We start from the raw sequence: 19,985 nt of genomic DNA on the forward strand, positions 1-19,985 counted from the left end.
CAGTTACCCTTTCTTGACATCCTCTTAACCAAAAATGATGGGAAGCTTAGCTCCAAAGTCTATAGAAAGAAAACCCACATGGAAATATACCTTCACGCTAACTCTCATCACCATCCCAAGAAAAATTTTGGAATTATAAAAACCCTAACCATAAGAGCCTCTAGAATTTCCGACCCTGAAAAACTAAAAAATGAAATAAAACACCTATGTCAAGTCTTTGATCATAATGGTTATAATAAAAACATCGTTAATAAAACCATCCAATAAACCCTAAAAACCCTAACCATAAGAGCCTCTAGAATTTCTGACACTGAACACCTAAAAAATGAAATAAAACACCTCTGTCAAGTCTTTGAGCATAATGGTTATAATAAAAACATCATTAATAAAACCATCCATCTGATTTCTATTCAAATTTTGCTTTATCTATCACTGATGATGGTCCTGTAACTATTTGGGAGGCAGTTGATTCAAAAGATGGAAAACTCTTGAAGGAGTCCATGGTTGATGAAATGGCATCTTTGGACAAAATTGAGGCTTGGGATCTAGTGGAGTTTCCTTCTGGAAGGAAACCCATTGGCAACAAATGGGTATTTAAGAGGAAGATGAATGCAAAAGGCAAGGTGGAGAAATAAAAAGCTTGGTCGGTAGCAAAAGGTTATTCCCAAGTGTTGGGAATTGATTTTGGTGATATTATTTCTCTTGTTGCCAGGTTAGCTTCTATTAGATTACTTTCATCAGTTGCTGCTGCTTTTGATTTTGAGGTAGAACAGATGGATGGGAAGATTAGCTCCAAAGTCTATAGAAAGAAAAACCACACAGAAAGATACCTTCATGCTAACTCTCATCACCATCCCAAGCAAAAATTTGGAATTATAAAAACCCTAACCACAAGAGCCTCTAGAATTTCTGACCCTGAACACCTAAAAAATGAAATAAAACACTTCTGTCAAGTCTTTGAGCATAATGGTTATAATAAAATCATCATTAATAAAACCATCCACAAAACCCTAAAAACCCTAACCATAAGAGCCTCTAGAATTTTTGACCCTGAACGCCTAAAAAATGAAATAAAACACCTCTATCAGGCTTTTGAGCATAATGGTTATAATAAAAACATTATTAATAAAACCGTGCATCTGCTTTCTGTTCAAAATTTTCTTTATCTATTATTAGATGATGGCCTTGGAACTATCAAGGAGGTAGTTGATTCAAAATATGGAAAACTCTTGAAGGAGTCCATGGTCTATATAAAGAAAATTTATACACAAACTCATGGAGTAGCAAAGGATCACCTCTGTCTCCTATAATTGCGAACATATACATGGAACATTTTGAACAAAAAGCCCTCCAATCCTTTCCCTACTCCCCTGAAGTATGTAAAATATTTTTCGATGTTGTTTTTGCAAAATGGAGCCATGGTAAGGACAAACTAGAAGAATTTTTAACTCATATTAATGTTCTTTCAAATCACATTAAATTCACTATTGAAGTAGAAAAGAATAACCAATCACCCTTTCTTAACATCCTCTTAGCCAAAATAGATGGGGAACTTAGCTCCAAAGTCTATAGAAAGAAAACCCGCACAGAAATATACTTTCAAGCTAACTCTCATCACCATCCCAAGCAAAAATTTGGAATTATAAAGACCCTAACCACAAGAGCCTCTAGAATTTCTGACCCTGAACACCTAAAAAATGAAATAAAACACCTTTGTCAAGTCTTTGGGCATAAGGGTTATAATAAAAACATCATTAATAAAACCATCCACAAAACCCTAAAAGAAAATAAGGTAAATAAAACCTTTGACATTCCCAAAATCTATTTACCTTACATAAAAGGAACAACTGACAAAATTTCTAGAATCCTAAACAAGCACAACATAAACATTGCATTCAATCCCCCTAACACCATTAGGAAATTCGTAGACTTCGCGAAGGACCATATAAACCCTAGACTACAAAAAGGGGTGTACATAGTCCCTTGCTCATGTGGAAAACAATACATAGGTGAAACTAGAAGATCATTAAACATCATGCTTAAGGAGCATGCTGTTGACATATCAAGGAACAAAACATCAAAAGAAGCTCTTGCAGAACATGCCCTGTTGAGATTTTTTGTTTTAATTAATTTTGGAAAAAATCTCATGTATGTGACAACAATAGGATTAGTTGCTATATTAGCTCCAATATTTTTTGAGGAGGAGTTAATGCATCCTATATTTGTTGTGAGGGAATTTATGAGTCAGTTTTATACTCCAGCTATAAGAAATGTAATCCCGTAGAGGATTGTGTGTGTGTAGAGAAAATAGGGTGAGCTGAGAGTATGTGTGAAGAATTAAAATTGTTGTAATCTCCTATTGAATAATAAGATTGCCGATGCCTCTGTTCTGGTGGATGTAGCCCAAATTGGTTGGGTGAACCACGTTAAAATCTTTGTGTTATGGTTTGTGATTTTCTATGTGCTGTGTATGTATGTTTATTTTTATTTCCGTTGCGTATTTTTTGGTCTAACAATTGGTATCAGAGCGGCGCAGCGGAAGCGTGGAGGGCCCATAACTTACAGGTCTCTGGTTGTGGAGCTGGTGCGTGTGACAGAGCTACTGAAGGTGGAGTTTTGGCGATTGGCACGGTTTTGGCAGAGACAGTAGTGCTAATTTCTGACAGTGAACGGGTTGGCGCGTTTTATTTTTGAACATACGCGCCAATTGGTGCGGATCCGAGTTTAAAACTCGCGCCAGTATCCCGATTGGCGCTGAATCGACGGGTTTAAGTGCGCCAATTTTGTCATACCGATTTTTGTTTTGGTGCAGATCGTTTGCTGTAAAGTAAGCGCCAAGTCCCTTTTGGCGCACCAAGCATTTTTCGCTTTGGTAAAACTGCAATTTTTTGTTTTTCTTTTCAAATTGTAATTACACGGTACGACAGAGGCATTTTATAGTATAAAGAAAAGGCATTTTTAATTTGGAATTGGAGATTCTGTTTGTTACAACATGGCAAAAACTCAAAGTGCTCGTTTTGAGATCGAGAAGTTCAATGGCAAAAATAACTTCGAAATCTGGAAAGTGAAGATGCATGATCTACTTGTGCAACAAGGCGTGGCGAAGGCGCTATTGGGAAAATCCAAACAGCCTTACACCATGACAGATGATGAATGGAATGAATTGGATGGAAGAGCTCTGAGCGGTATTCGACTGTGTTTGGCGGATGATGTTTTGTTTAACATCGTGTCAGAGAAAACTGCTGTTGGTTTGTGGACAAAGCTTGAGAAGCTGTACATGACAAAATCCTTAACCAATAGGATTCTTCTGAAGCGACAATTGTACAGTCTGCGCATGAAGGAAGGTACAGCTATTACTGATCATTTGAATGTCTTTAATACTCTCCTAGTGCAATTAGAAAGTATAGAAGTAAAATTTGAATAAGAGGATAAAGTTATAACTTTATTATGCTCATTGCCCGAGTCATGGGATGATTTTGTTACTTCTATAAGTCTAAGTATATCAGAAACCCTTGAATTTGATGATGTTGTTGGAGCTTTGTTGTCTGAAGAGACAAGGAAGAGGTCAAATTCCGAAACCTCTACATCAGAAGCAATGATGGCTAGAGGTCGTTCTAGAGAAAGACGCTCCGGTAAGCACAGCGACTCGCGTTCAAAATCGAAAGGGAAGAAGAGTAAGGTAAAGTGCTAGTTTTGTGGCAAATCGGGACATTTGAAGAAGGACTATTGGAAGAGACAACAAGCATCCAAAGAAGACTCTTCAACAGAGAAGAAAGAAGCAAACACGACAAATACAGGTTCGGCATCCAAGACAGGTATGAGTGATGAAGTGTTATCAGTTGATTTGTCTAGTCATGATCAACATTGGCTGTTAGATTCTTGTGCATCAAATCACATGTGTATTCATAGGGAATGGCTTAAAACTTATAAACCAATCAATGATGGAGTATTTTACATGGGAAATGATGTCACATGTAACATTGTGGGAATTGGAACCATTCAGCTTAAAATGTTTGATGGGACAAATAAAATGTTAACTGATGTAAGACATGTACCTGAACTAAGGAAAAACCTCATTTCATTAGGAGTACTAGACAATAATGGATATAAAACCTTTATTCAAGGTGGAGTAATGAAAGTTTATAAAGGAATTTTACTAGTATTGAAAGCAAAGAAGGTTGGAAATTTTTTTCAGTTAGAAGGAAGAACAGAGTCAGATCATGATTCTACAGTGTCTAAAAACGACAGTAATTCTATTCGTTTATGGCATCAAAGGTTGGGCCATATGAGCGAAAGAGGTTTAAAGATTTTATCTGATCGTAAGTTACTTCCTAATTTAAAGTCTGATAAGTTAGATTTCTGCAAACATTGTTTGTTTGGGAAACAAAGCAAGCAGAAGTTTAAAACTGGAAAGCATACTAGTAAGGGAATCCTTGATTATATCCATTCTGATGTTTGGGGTCCGTCTCCTACAACCTCATATGGAGGTTCATCATATTTTGTATCTTTTATTGATGATTTCTCTAGAAAAGTGTGGGTCTACATGTTAAAGAAGAAGTTTGATGTGTTTACAGTTTTCAAACAGTTTAGAGCATTAGTTGAAAACATCACTGGAAGAACTATTAAATGTCTAAGAACTGACAATGGTGGTGAGTTTACTTCAAAGGAATTTGATAGTTATTGGAAGGAAGCTGGGATTGAAAGACATAAAACCACTGTGTATACTCCTCAGCAAAATGGAGTTGCTGAACGCATGAACATGACTCTTTTAGAGAGAGCAATAAGTATGCTGAGTAACGTCAATTTGCAGAAGGAATTGTGGACAGAAGCGGTTGCTACAGCTTGCTATTTGATCAATCAATCACCATCAACTGCAATAGGATGCAAAATTCCTCAAGAGATATGGAAAGGTCATCCTTGTGATTATTCTAAACTGAAAGTTTTTCGTTGTGATGCATATGCTCTAGTTCCAAAACATCAGTGTTCTAAATTAGATCCTAAATCAAAAAGATATATCTTTGTTGGATATGGTGATGGGACTAAGGGATACAGATTGTGGGATCCTACTACTCAAAAGATCATCATTAACAGAGATGTTAAATTTAATGAATCTCACTTGAAAGTTCAGATGTAGATGATAAATTGAAACAGGATAATGTATCTAAGCTTCAACACATTCAGTTTGAAACCAGTTCAAATACTGATGATGATGAAGATGAACATGGTTCAGATGCTAGTCATGAACAAGTTTCAGATGTAGATCATGAACATGTTTCAGATGCAGATCATGAAGAAGTTCCTACAGATAATAATCAACAAATTGTGGAAGTACCAGAAACATCTTTAAGGAGGTCCACGAGAATTAAACGTCCTCCTAGAAGGTATGATGATTATGTTACTTCAGTTGCTTTAATCGCTAACGATGATGAACCTTTGTGCTATCAAGAAGCTGTAGAAGGTTCTAAAAGTGAAAAGTGGAAAGAAGCTATGAAGGATGAGATGATGGCATTAGACAAGAATGACACATGGGATCTGGTAGAACTTCCTAAAGACAGAAAAAGTGTAGGATGTAAATGGGTGTACAAATTGAAAAGGGGTGTTGATGGTTCAAAGGACAGGTACAAAGCAAGGCTGGTCGCGAAAGGTTTTTCTCAGAAAGCAGGCATGTGATATTTTCACTAGTTGTAAAAATTGTTTCAATTCGAATTGTATTAGCATTAGTTGCCTTACTTGATTTAGAATTACAACAACTAGATGTTAAAACTACTTTTTTACATGGAGATTTAGATGAGGAGATTTACATGGAACAACCGGAAGGGTTTGTTCAAGATCGCAACAAGAAATTTGTCTGCCGGCTCAAGAAGTCATTATATGGTTTGAAGCAATCGCCTCGACAATGGTACAAGAAATTTGATTCTTTCATGTTGAGTCAAAATTATATAAGAAGTGAACATGATCATTGTGTCTACTTTAAGAAATTAAGTAATGGCATGTTCATTATCTTAGTGTTATATGTTGACGATATGCTTTTAGCAAGAAAAAGCATAACAGAGATCAACAGGTTAAAGGCTCAGATGGCTAGGACATTTGATATGAAAGATCTAGGAGCAGCAAGACAAATTTTGGGCATGGAGATTTTCAGAGACAGGAGCAATGGTAAGCTGCGGCTATCACAACAGAAGTATATTGAGAAAATACTCTTGAGGTTTGGTATGAACAATGTGAAACCTGTTTCAGTCCCTTTAGCTTCCCATTTTAAGCTTTCTTCAAGTTTATGTCCTAATACAAATGAAGAAAAGGAATATATGTCTCGAATTCCATATGCCAATGTAGTAGGTTGTTTAATGTATGTGATGGTTTGTACTCGACCAGATATTTCACATGCAGTTAGGGTTGTCAGTAGGTATATGGAAAATCCAGGAAAAGAACAGTGGTTAGCAGTGAAATGGGTTCTTCGTTATTTGAGAGGCACAAGTGATTATTGTATCACTTATAACAGAAGTAGTGAATTTATTTGTGGATATGTTGATTCCGATTTTGCAGGTGATTTGGATAAGAGAAGGTCAACTTCAGGGTATGTCTTTACTCTTGCAGGTGGAGCTATTAGCTGGATGTCAAAGCTACAGAACATTGTTGCTTTATCCACTACTGAAGCACAATACATAGCTGCTTCGCATGCTTGCAAAGAAGCGGTTTGGTTGAAAGGTTTGATTGGTGAGTTTGGTAGGTTACAGGACAACATCAAGTTATTTTGTGATAGTCAAAGTGCAATTCATTTGGCTAAGAATCCGACCTATCATAGTAAATCTAAGCATATACCTATCAAGTACCATTTTGTAAGACAGGTTATCACTGAAAGGGGTGTTTCTCTTGAAAAAGTGCATACAAAGGAAAACTGTGCAGACATGTTCATGAAACCAGTTTTGTTAGAGAAGTTACATTGGTGTCTGGCTTCTCTTGGCTTGCAGAAAAGATAAAAATAATAAATGAACAGGGTATCAGGCTAATTGTTGTCAAGGTGGAGATTGTTGAGATTTTCTGTTTTAATTAATTTTGGAAAAAATCTCATGTATGTGACAACAATAGGATTAGTTGCTATATTAGCTCCAATATTTTTTGAGGAGGAGTTAATGCATCCTATATTTGTTGTGAGGGAATTTATGAGTCAGTTTTATACTCTAGCTATAAGAAATGTAATCCCGTAGAGGATTTTGTGTGTGTAGAGAAAATAGGGTGAGCTGAGAGTATGTGTGAAGAATTAAAATTTTTGTAATCTCCTGTTGAATAATAAGATTGCCGATGCCTCTGTTCTGGTGGACGTAGCCCAGATTGGTTGGGTGAACCACCTTAAAATCTTTGTGTTATGGTTTGTGATTTTGTATGTGCTGTGTATGTATGTTTATTTTTATTTCCACTGCGCATTGTTTGGTCTAATATGCCCTCTCCTCCTCACACTACATTTGTATGTAATAGGTCAAACTTGTCAACAAGGAAGAACATTACCTAAAACGAAAAATTAAAGAGGCCATAGAAATTGAAAAGAGAAAGAACAATATAAACAGTGATGAAGGCCTTATCATAAGAAAACCCTGGAAACCCTTAATGTTAGGTAAAATTGACTCGGGGTTTGAGTCAAGGTTGACCTAATTAAATAGTAGTGGTTTTGGGCACATGGTATAGTGTACCCATGGTATTATTGTCTGTGGTATTGCATGTAATGAAACCTATAAAAGGCTGAGAATACTTCATTGTAATGTAGGCTTGGAGGTGAGCGGTGAAGGCTCACTTGGCTGGATTGGCCAGGGTTTTGGCCAATGCTAATGAGATCTCATTAGGTTGGGTTTTTCCCCAGATTTGGGGTTTTCCTAGATAAATATTATGTGCATAATATTTATGTGTATTATTGTTGCATATTTTATTATTCATATCTGTAAATCTTGGTAAATCTTAGTAAAAATGTATCGTAAATTTCTGAACAACTGGTATCAGAGCTAAGTTGGCTTCAAAAGGACGTTTTTTGTTGCCAAGGGTTTGTATTGGCTTGGTAGATAGAGAGATAATTAAGTTGCCAAGGTTTTGTATTGGCCTGGTAGATAGAGAGATAATTGAGTTTCGCTTGCAGATCTAGATCAAAAGCCATAGTTTGTGAAGCAAAGATGCACACTATTGGTTCTTGAGAGATTCAGTGGATGAGGAGGATATGTGCACATGGATTAATTAATTGATGAACCATGTACCTAAAAGAATGCCTAGATAACTAGCAGTTAGATTGGCTAGTGACCCATGTGATTCGGTAGATGGGTTATTTTTATATGGACATTGATGTCATATGTACATAGATAGCAACAAGAAAAAAAATATTATGGAGTCAATTTTTATTACATTTAAATGGACATACTTTTGTAAGACCTAGTATGACATGCTTACCCCTTGGTAATCACTTGTAAAGTTTGGGTTAGACCTAGGTGATAGGGGGGATGTCGGGTTAACTGATATCATGGATATTAAACTTTGAGGGGGGTAAGGACAAGAGTGAGTGGGATTGTCTCACTTAGTAGGTTTTGGTTGGATTTAGTCAAGGAACCTCAAGTTAAGTTTAAGGGGGGAATTTTTAGGTAAAATTAACTCGGGGTTTGAATCAAGGTTGACCTAGTTAAATAGTAGTGGTTTTAGGCACATGGTATAGTGCACCCATGGTATTATAGTTTGTGGTATGGCATGTAATGAAACCTATATAAAAGGCTGGGAATACTTCATTGTAATGTAGGCCTGGAGGTGAGCGGTGAAGGCTCACTTGGCCGGATTGGCCAGGGTTTTGGCCAATGCTAATGAGATCTCATTGGGTTGGGTTTTTCCCTAGATTTGGGGTTTTCCTAGATAAATATTATGTGCATAATATTTATGTGTATTGTTGCTAGATATTTTATTATTCATCTCTGTAAATCTCGGTAAATCTTAGTAATAATTTATCTCTCTACGGTAAATTTGTTAACACTTAATAAATCATACCTCTCATAACAACAATTCTAATAATATGAACATTAACTTATAAACAATTTAATCATATTAACTTAGATTTATTATTTTAACTCATAATAATTAAACAAAAAAATTATTATACATTAGCTTTAATAAAATTGTTAAGATTAAACATAGTAGTGATGATATATATAAGTAATATAAACTACAACCCTTTAATGGAATCTAAGTATTAAAAATAATCAAATATTACTCACATAAAACAACTCCTAATAAATTAATCTTAATAAAACTTTTAAAATATCCCTCATAACAACAATTCTAATAATAATAATCTTAAACATTAACGATAATTTTAAGCTCATTAAATTACAATCATATTAACTTAAAATAAACATTTTAACTCATAATAATGGTACATTTTTAATAACAATTAAATTAAATATTTAAAAAATAAATAAATTAATTAACAAAATCATTATTAAAAGTAAAACATATTAGTTACGTTATATATATATATATATATATATTTTCTACAATCCACATCAACATTAATTTTATATATACATTAGGATAATAATGTAACATAAAATTAACTATTAATTAATTTAAATGAAATAATTTTCTCATATCATAATTTTATAGTTAATAAATTACATTAAAAATATAAAGCATAATAAAAATTTATACCAGCCGACTCCAAATCATTCCCCTCATCTATCAGTATATATAACCTTGCTATTTCCTTGCCCTAATCCATACCAATCCTCTCAAGAATCTGGGCGTTCCCTTGAAGATGGACTCACATAGAAGTCTCGAACATTGGGTTTGAAAAACTCTGAACATGTTATTCAACAAATATTTTAAGGTGTAAAGTTATATGCTTAATAGTGTCTCAATACACAAGAAGAGGAAGAGGACATGTCCTATGTTCCATATGCGAGTGCATTTGGTTGCCTGATTTATGCAACGGTTTGTACCATACCAGACATTGCACATGCAATGGGAGTATTGAGCATGTTTATGTCAAAAACTAGGGAAGGAGCATTGGACAATAGTGAAGCAGGTTTCTAGGTATTTGTGTGGCACTAGTGATTATGGTTTGTGCTACCAAAGAAGACCAATATTGGATAGAGTTTTGGATATAAATGGCTTTGTTGATGTAGTCTGGGTTGTATATTTGGTTCGGAGAAGATCTACAAGTGGGTATGTGTTTAACCTATTTGGAGGAGCAGTCAGTTGGATGAGCAAGAGACACTTTTTACTAGCACTTTCAACTATAGAGGTTGCACACATGGCAACCACTCATGCATGCAAGGAAGCATTTTGGTTCCAGAGATTGTGTTCAGGTATGAGGTTGGTACATCGAGCTATAAGGTTAGATTGTGATAGCCAAAGTACAATTTTATTAGTAAAGAACCCTACTTATCATTCAAAGACAAAGCACATTGATGTTCAGTATCAATTTGTGAGAGATATGGTTGAAGATAAAAAGGTGTTGCTGGTAAAGGTGGACACTTTGAAGAATGTTGCAGATGCATTGAAAAATTTTGTGAGCACTGATAAGTTTTCTTGGTGTAGAGAAACAATGGGCATAATAACCCTAGAATAATTAATAAGATCTCCTGTGACCCCAGTGTGGAAAGAAAACAAGTGGGAGAATGTTGGGTGTGTGTTATATTCTTTCCATGTATCATGGGGTTCGAGGCAGCGCCCTGGAAAAAAAATATTTTATGCAAACCCAATAATAGTTGGGCAGACCCAACGATGGTGAGCGAACCTACCATGGTTTTGCGCATGGTTTTTTGGGCACGATGGTTTTTTCCCATGGTATTTGTAGATTCGGTTAATGGAAATACGATTATGTTCTAATCCAGGATTAGTGGGTTGGGGTTTATGAATGCTTCAACATGTATATATATATATATATATATATATATATATATATATATATATATATATATATATATATATATTGTAACATTGAAAGGAAAATAATATAAAATCAATTTGGTATCCCCGATTTTCGAATCTAGGGGAAAATATCTATGTATATTTGTTTTATGTTCTTGCATGGTATATTTTTCTATTTTAAGAATCCATTCATAGGTAATTTTATACCAGGTTAATACCTACAAAAACATACAAATCCTCATGAGACTCATCATAAATAAATTGCAATAAATTTAAAATATACCTCATTCACAAATTGTCCATGAGGTGAAACCTGTAATTTTATTTTAGTTCCTATCATAGAAAATGAGTTAGTCCATAATCCAAATCATCATAAATAAAAAATTTAAATAAAACTAAATCATGGAAATAATTTAGAAATCCATTAAATCAAATGGAATAACTTATACTTATCTATGGTTTTCTCTTTCTTATTTGATCCACGTGTATTGAGCTATTTTCCAAGCTTGACTAGCACTTATTAATGCTCACACAACACCATACAGTCTTCAAATCACATGCATTGAGTTGGTTTCCAAACCCAACAACATCCAGTGGTGGAAACACTCCATGCAATCTTCATTCTTCTACTCACACACTAGATAAATCACTGAACCTAACAAGCACCCAATGGCATATATATATATATATATATATATATATATATATATATATATATATATATATATAAGAACATTTTCTTCATCACAAGTATGGGCACTACCCATACCAGTAGTCTTCGTCGATAAGGATATTATCATAGGCCTAGGAAGACCCCAATCCTGGGTGGCTTGCCTATCCCAATATCATCATAGGCCCAGACAGTCCCATACTTTCTTGTCCCAAACACATTACTCAACACATATACATATACACATTGTACAACATATACACATTATACAACACATGCACATATACATATTGTACAACATATACACGTATATAAATTACACAACATATATACATTATACAACATCACTAATAATCCAAACACTGCACTTCCTGTGTCTTTCCTACGCTTTGTCGTGTGCACCCACAATCCAAATCCCGGGTCTGTGGTTCCTTCAAATCACCCATGCTTGTCCTAGCATGTCGTAGATCACACTGCTCCTTCTCCGTTGACATAAACTTCAACATTCCATGTTCACAACCATGACATAACATGCGTGTCATAATATCATGATAATAAATCTTAAATCAGCTAGGGCTTCCTCTTGCCCAATTGATTCCTCACACAATCGAGAATATTAAACATGACATTTGCACTTGCATTAAATTCATAAGCATGATCAATCATTCTTTTATGAGAATGATCCTTGACAAGAACCTGCCAATTACAATGGCATTATCATACATTCATTTAATCGTTGCCATATTCATGAACATAACACACATAATCACATATGTCAATGAGATCATAGTCTAGAGAACTCCCTACATCATTGCAAGGCATCCATAAAGGTGCATCAACAGTTGCTAATGTGGCCCAAGGAATTCTTTTATCTAAATTCCTTCCTTTTACCTTTTTCTTATTGTCATTAGCACCAACTCTTTAGTTGTTCCAATTGGACGCATTGTTGTGTTTCATATAATCATTTTTTAGCCCACTTGTACTCCCTTATTCATGCTTGCTATCACACTTGGGAGCAACACGCTAACAATTTAGTGATGACCTTATTTTGGCCCATATGCCCAACTCCAACCTTTCTCATTTTTCTTTATGTTTCTCTTTATTTATGCACAAGGCCTCACTCAGGTTGCATAATTCTAATGGGTTCCACTCAGATCTTCCCCAGAGCTCTATGGCTTTCCTTCCACACCCAACGAATTTTCCCAAAGCCCCAAAATAGGAAACATGAAAGGAAAAATTAAAAAAGAATGAGGGGAAACTATAAGAGTTCATGCAAAAAATCATAAAATAACAACCAAAACTAGCATTAGACATGCATTCAAAAAACAATCAAAATCAAATAAAATATAATTCAATCATAAAACACACATGAATCATACAATAGTTCCCAAAATCAACTCAATTCCCATGAGTTTAGTGTTTAGTGCATCCTTCACTTCATGCGAGATACATATTTGTGTTTTAATTTCATGTTGAGCACATTCCATAGATTTTTTATAGCACTTCAGAGTTTCAACGCCCCCCAAATAGTCCATTAAGGGGCCATATTTTATATATGTATATATATACAAATCAGAGTTTGTGAGGGAATGCCCCTTCCTTTCGTCTGATATTACTCATTATTGGCTCCAATTCCTACAACTCATTTGTAACTCCATCTCCCGTCTTCCTTTTCTATCTATTGGTGAAACTCTTTTTCAATTTTTCCTCCCCACAAAACCAACATGAGATGGATCCCTTTCTTGTTCCTGTTGAATTCTACTAGCCATGCATTTTCTTCTTGTTACAACTGAGCCTTCATATGTGTTGTCACACACCCACTCAACTATTAGTTAAAATAAAATAAAATATTCAGTTTTTACCTCGCCATGCTAGTGCCAACATATTAAACTGTAGTTGTACACACATCTCAAAATGTTTACAAGTAACATGTCTCAAAATTGGAACATAAATAAGCATAATTTTCTAAAATCAAAATTACATGCACATGTATGTATCAACTTATTTTATAATCATGTTAGGAATGTGTGTGTGTGTGTATAATTCTTGGAATTCCCTACACACACACATATACACCTCAAACTACTTTCTAATCTCACCATTACAAGATTTAAGGATCATCAATTTAATTTCACCCTCTTTGTCAAGGCCAAAAAAAATAAATTAAAATAAGTCTCTTTACCAAGGCTAGCAATAAAGACATTTGCAATCTTAAATGGTTTGCTAGAAAACAATCTAACACTTTAGGTTCTTTCATTCTATAAATTTTTAAAATCATGATGTACATGCATGCAATATAACTTGCAATCAACATACATCTATCACACACAGTGCTACGCCCATCACCCACCTTCACCCATCAAAAAACACAATACTCTATATGAGAGTCACAAAATCTCATGCCCCCAAAGGTATAGCACAAAACCTTCGTCCTTGAGCCCATCTAGTTCAAGTAGTGAACTCGGATGTTCTAGCCTCACATTTAAATAATATCCATTACAAACTTTAACTAACCTTCCTAGACATTGCACACCATTCCTTAAACAAGGAAGATATTGACCTTTGATGAAAAAAACCATATGAAAGATCATGACAACAATAATCAATATTATTCAACCTCTAATCCATCGAGGCTCTTAGCCTCATACAATATACATATTATGGTATTCCCACATCCCAATAAACACACACACACACACACACACACACACACATAGCATTCATTGCATCAAGCAATTTGATGAAGATACAAGAAACACAAGAATTTTCCCAAAATCCCTTATGTCTTATGAAAATTTACATGTAAAATTTATTCCAAGGATCTAATAACACACCATCTAACCCATACTGTTGGGACACTGCAAACAACCATGCAGGAAGTCCCACAACTATTAAAGAAATTGGAAGCATCTAGGTCACAATAATAGGTTGTCCAGACCTTCAAGATGCAAGATAGAAAACACATGAAATTTCAATGCATATGTCAAAACAACATGTTAGAAACATCATTGCAATCAACACGAAATTCACAATCAAATTATATAATTAGAATACAATCATATTCACATTCAACTATTACACTCTGTCTAGAGCTCCACTCATCTATCGAGTTCTTATGTTGAACCTCCTCGTTTGACATTTCCTTGTAGTAGATCACCTTAACACATTACATTACAATGTTAGAGACCCAAAAATTTACCTCTAGAGGTACAAGTGTTCAACTTGCTACTCTTATACCACTCTGTAACAACCCCCATCCACCCCATAGCCCATACTAAGGGTAGAGAGTGTTACTATCATTGACTTGACCTCTAATGTCTTTTTATGGAAATCAGGTCTGAGAATTTTAAAAATTTTCTTACTCCTCAAAACCCAAAATAAGCATCACCAATACATCTGCCTTGTTAATAGATTTTCAATGATATATAATTTTCCTCATTCTGACTTACAGATTAAAAGATATGGCCATTTAAAGGTTTGACCAATAACTTCTTGCCACATCACCAACTTTTCCATGTGGCACTCACATGGTCTCCACATGGTTCCCACGTAGCATTCCACCTCATGCCATTTCATCCTTATGAGGGTTCATATTAACTCACCATTTGGCTCGGGTCCCACTAAAGTTCTGACTCTTATGTAAAACACAAATTCCCCTTATAACAAAATTTGGTATTTTCTCGGTCTTGCAAACCCCTAAGCCTTGAGATGAAACCTATTCACATTAATCGCCAGAATTTTCCCTTCTCATCCTACCACAATTGTGTACACTTAGTTTCCCGAGGTCCAAGATCCTTAGACGGGAATTCCCATGACATCAACTGTTAGGAATTTATTCCCGTCTGCCCTTGATACTTATTCATTTTTAACGACCCCTTTATCCTGCACATGTATACAGATATATAAGTGGGCCTTCGCCAAGGAATCTGAGTGCTTGGAAACACTGATCCCTCCTGAGCTTTCAATATATATAAGAATCTATCTCTCTTGAGTTTTAGTGCTTGCGTATACATATTTATATCGGACCACGCTAAGATTTCTCGATGCTTGATCACACGCATAATATATATAGTCAAGAATTCCCTTTCCATTATAATGGAGCATAAAACCACACAGGAAGCCATATTTGATTTTGTTAAATGTAACAGAGACTACAAGGAGACTCAAGCTCCCATTTCATGAACATTTCCCCTCCAAGAACTCATTCAATACATACAAGGGACAATTAGTATTATTGGTTATTCATGCTAGAACACAATGATATAAAATAATCGTACTAATATCATAGTCATTACAATTTTGCATAAATAAAGGCTTGACTTCCTATGACAATTTCACAACACACGACCTGCCATTTCCAACCTTTTCTATATAGAAAAAGAACAACCAACTAAACAGGAAATCACACCCCTCATGCCTTGGCAATGTAACATTTATCAAGCTCATTGATAAGGACAAGAATTAACCATCCTCACCATTCATACATGAAACAAACCTTTCCTCGTCAATAACACAAAAAATGACATTCTTTATCATTCACATAGGAAGTAAATATCTCTCAATATTAACATAAACATCTAATCAAGTCAATAAGAATTCATTTGGAATTTGTATAAGGTTCACATACATTGAGATTTAGATAAACACTTATCTTATAATGGAAGTTTGGAAACTGAGATTGGGACTTCAACTCTCCACCCAACCTTAGATTGGCTTGCACTACAATATTTCTTGCAACTAATCACCCATGAGTTATATTTTGGAGTTTGAGGAAGAGTGTTCAAAGAAAAATTCTCACACAATAAACACCATTGGTAGTCCATAGATACACTTATCGCCACCCAAAAAATGCATATCTTGATACCCTAGTACCTCTACCCTAAACTAGGAACCTAGGGGACACTGGAACACTTGAAACCAGCTAACACCCTGAGATAACACCTTCTTTTATTTACCACTAAAGTAGGTTTATTCCATCCAATTTATGCTCCCATGTTGCTTATCTCTTTAGTATGCCTTCCTGTGCACTCCCTTGAGGGTGAGTTCTCTTCTCTGATGTATATCACCCTATTTTGTTTTCTCAAATAGGTCATCGTGGAATTTTCACTATAATTTGTTTTGTACGAACGTTTAGATTCTAAAATTAAAACCCATTTGAGATGAAATCTTGGTGAAAATCATGCCTGAATTTCAGATCCTGTTTTGCTATATTTTCGGAGATACAGTCCAAGACATTTATGGTTTTTGCAATATCCCAAATTATATCTCAAACAAGTGACCTGGGGAAAATTGTCACAACTGTTTTTCTGAGCATCAGATTGAATTTCGTAAGAAGTTGTAGAAAGAGGACAGCCTGTAGTTTTCTGTGTATTAGTTTTAGGTCCTAAGGTCAAGATAGTGACATGCGGAACTTCATATGAGCTCTCTCTACTGAACTAGTCTATAATTAGGTCATCGTGGGAGATTTGGCATAACTCTTCATTGGAGAATCCAATATTGATCAAACTTGTGGGGTTAGAAAGAGGACTTAGAGGGCTACCGCAGGAAGACATTTTAGAACTTGGAGATCTGAAATTACAAAGATACAGTAGATTCAATATCATGCTCCTACAAAGTGAAAAAAGGTGTGTAGTTTTTTTTTAATTTTTGCATAAGTTTGGTTTGAAAAAATAGTTTGAAGGAATTCAAAGGGCATAGTGAAGCACTATTATCATTAATTGATGCCCCAAAGAAATAAAATGGAAACACCTAGTAATAAACCTGAAAGCTCTAGCATGACCCATGAAGAAGAGGAAGAAATGCAACATGATATATCAAAATTACGAGACCAAGTGCAACAAAATTCACTCTCACAAAAAGTAGTAGAAGCTAAGATGTATGGTTTAAAGAATGACATAGAAGCTAATATGTATGGCGTGGAATCTAAGATGGATGGTTTAAGGAAAGGCGTAGAAGCTAATATGGATGGTGTGGAAGCTAAGATGGATGATGTGGAAGCTAGGATGGATGATTTAAAGAAAGGCGTGGAAGCTAAGACGGAAGATTTGAAGACCGATTTGACAAAGTTTCTACAAGAAATGATTACTAATGGCGAAAGGGTAGTAAAGGAAACTCATGATGAGAAAGAAATAAATGTTAATCACGATTTCATAGACTCTAACGTTGGATCAAAGACCCACCATGTTCCAAAGATCGATATGAGGAAGTTTGATGGCAAGGATCCTATAACATGGATACTACAGATGGAGTAATTTTTCGATCTCCATAATGTGCAAAACACACAAAAGGTACGCATTGCAACTTTATATTTGGAACTAAATCAGTTTGTATGGTATCGATGGCTTTGCTCTTGTAAACAAATTGTCACTTGGGCTATTTTTACGGATGAAATTATAGCACATTATGAGGACACAAAAAGCGACACTTTTTTTAGCCAATTGATAAATCTCAAACAAAAGGGTTCAATGATGGAGCACATTGAGGACTTCCATAAATTGAATATAAGGGTAAAAGATATTCCTGAGGAGCATAGGATTGATGTGTTCATAGGGACTTTAAAGGATAACATCCAACATGAGGTTCGCCTTTGGGAACCTGATTCATTGAAGAAGGCATTCAGGTTGGCAAGAAAAATGGAAAGAAAAACTATGGCAATAAGGAAGTCTACCACTCACAATCATAAAGAGGGAAGTGTTGTTGCCCCTAGCCATCCACAACCTACAAGGTTGACACCACAATCTTTAGAAGAAAAAAGAGCAAAAGGGCTTTGTTACAGTTGTGATAACAAATACACTAAAGGTCATAAGTGTGCTGAAAAGAAATTATTTTACATAGATTGTGAAGAGGAGGAAGAAAAGGAACAAGAGATGTCAAAATAAGAGGATATACACCAGGAAAAAACCCTAGAGAAAGAATAAATGAATCCGACCATATCTTGTAATGCATTGGATGGAATTACCACTCGTCAAACTATCAAGATAGAAGGGCATATCAAGAAGAAGAAGGTAATAGTGTTGATTGATTCAGGAAGTACCCATAATTTTATTCATTGTAAGATAGCCAAGGAATTGAATTGATTCCTATATCCAGCACCAGAGTGTCAAGTGATGGTTGCAAGTGGAGGAACCATAAATTTCTCAGGAAAGTGCCATAATATCAAGCTATCCATGGGAGAATATGTATTGAATAGCCCAATGCTTTCCATTCCAATGGGTGGTGCTGATGTTGTACTAGGAGTCCAATGGCTACAATCCTTGGGTACAATAGCTTTTAATTTTCAAGAACTTTTCATGAAATTTTCTTTAGAAGGAAAGGAAGTTGAATTAAGGGGTATCGCAGGGAAACCAGGAAAGATAATCAGCTTTAAAGGAATGGAAAAGCTTCTAAAGAAAGAAAAATAAGGCATAATTGCACAATTATGTTTACTAGAGGTTCCCACATCGAAATCATCTATTTCTCTAGATCTCCAAAAAGTCTTGGACAATCATTCCAAGGTATTTGAGACTCCCAAAGGCCTCCCACCTATTCGTGATCATGATCATGCTATTCATTTGATTCCAAGAAGTGTTCCTCCAAACATCAGGCCTTATAGATATCCCTATGCCAAAAAGAGTGAAATTGAACATATGGTTGTAGAAATGCTAGAGGTTAGTATAATTCAACCTAGTCAAAGTTCTTTCTCTGCTCCAGTAGTATTGGTTCAAAAGAAGGATGGATCATGGTGCATGCGTCTAGATTATAGGGAGCTCAACAAGCTCACTATTAAAGATAAATTTCCCATTCCTGTCATTGATGAATTATTGGATGAATTGCATGGATCAATTTACTTCACCAAGTTGGATCTTCGTTCAGGATATCATCAAATCAGAATGAAGACTGAAGACATTCTGAAAACAACATTTAGAACTCATGAGAGTCATTATAAATTTTTGGTCATGCCTTTTGGCCTTACCAATGCACCTTATACATTTCAAGGTTTGATGCATTCCATTTTCAAACCCTTCCTTAGAAAATTTGTGTTAGTATTTTTTGATGATATACTAATCTATAGCAAGTCTTGGAAGGATCATGTTCAACATGTTCACAGGGTGCTCAAACCATTGGAGGAGAAATATTTACATTCAAAAAGCTCCAAATGTTTCTTTGGAGTACAAGAGGTGGAATATCTGGGTCATATTGTATCTCATGAAGGTGTTAAGGTAGACCCTAGCAAAATTAAAACCATTAAGGAATGGAAAATCCCCACATCCATAAAGCATCTGCAAGGATTTCTCGGGTTGACAGGGTATTATCACAAGTTTGTTAAGAATTATGGGAGAATAGTAGCACCTATAACAACATTATTGAAGAAATATGCATTTTCATGGACTCCAGAAGCAACAAAGGCCTTTGAACGTCTTAAATAGGCATTGTGCCAAGCACC

This window comes from Pinus tabuliformis, chromosome 4_1 (assembly GCF_031772625.1).
Source record: "Pinus tabuliformis cultivar Carrire ecotype Pingquan chromosome 4_1, CPIR1, whole genome shotgun sequence".
Lineage (NCBI taxonomy): Eukaryota > Viridiplantae > Streptophyta > Pinopsida > Pinales > Pinaceae > Pinus > Pinus tabuliformis.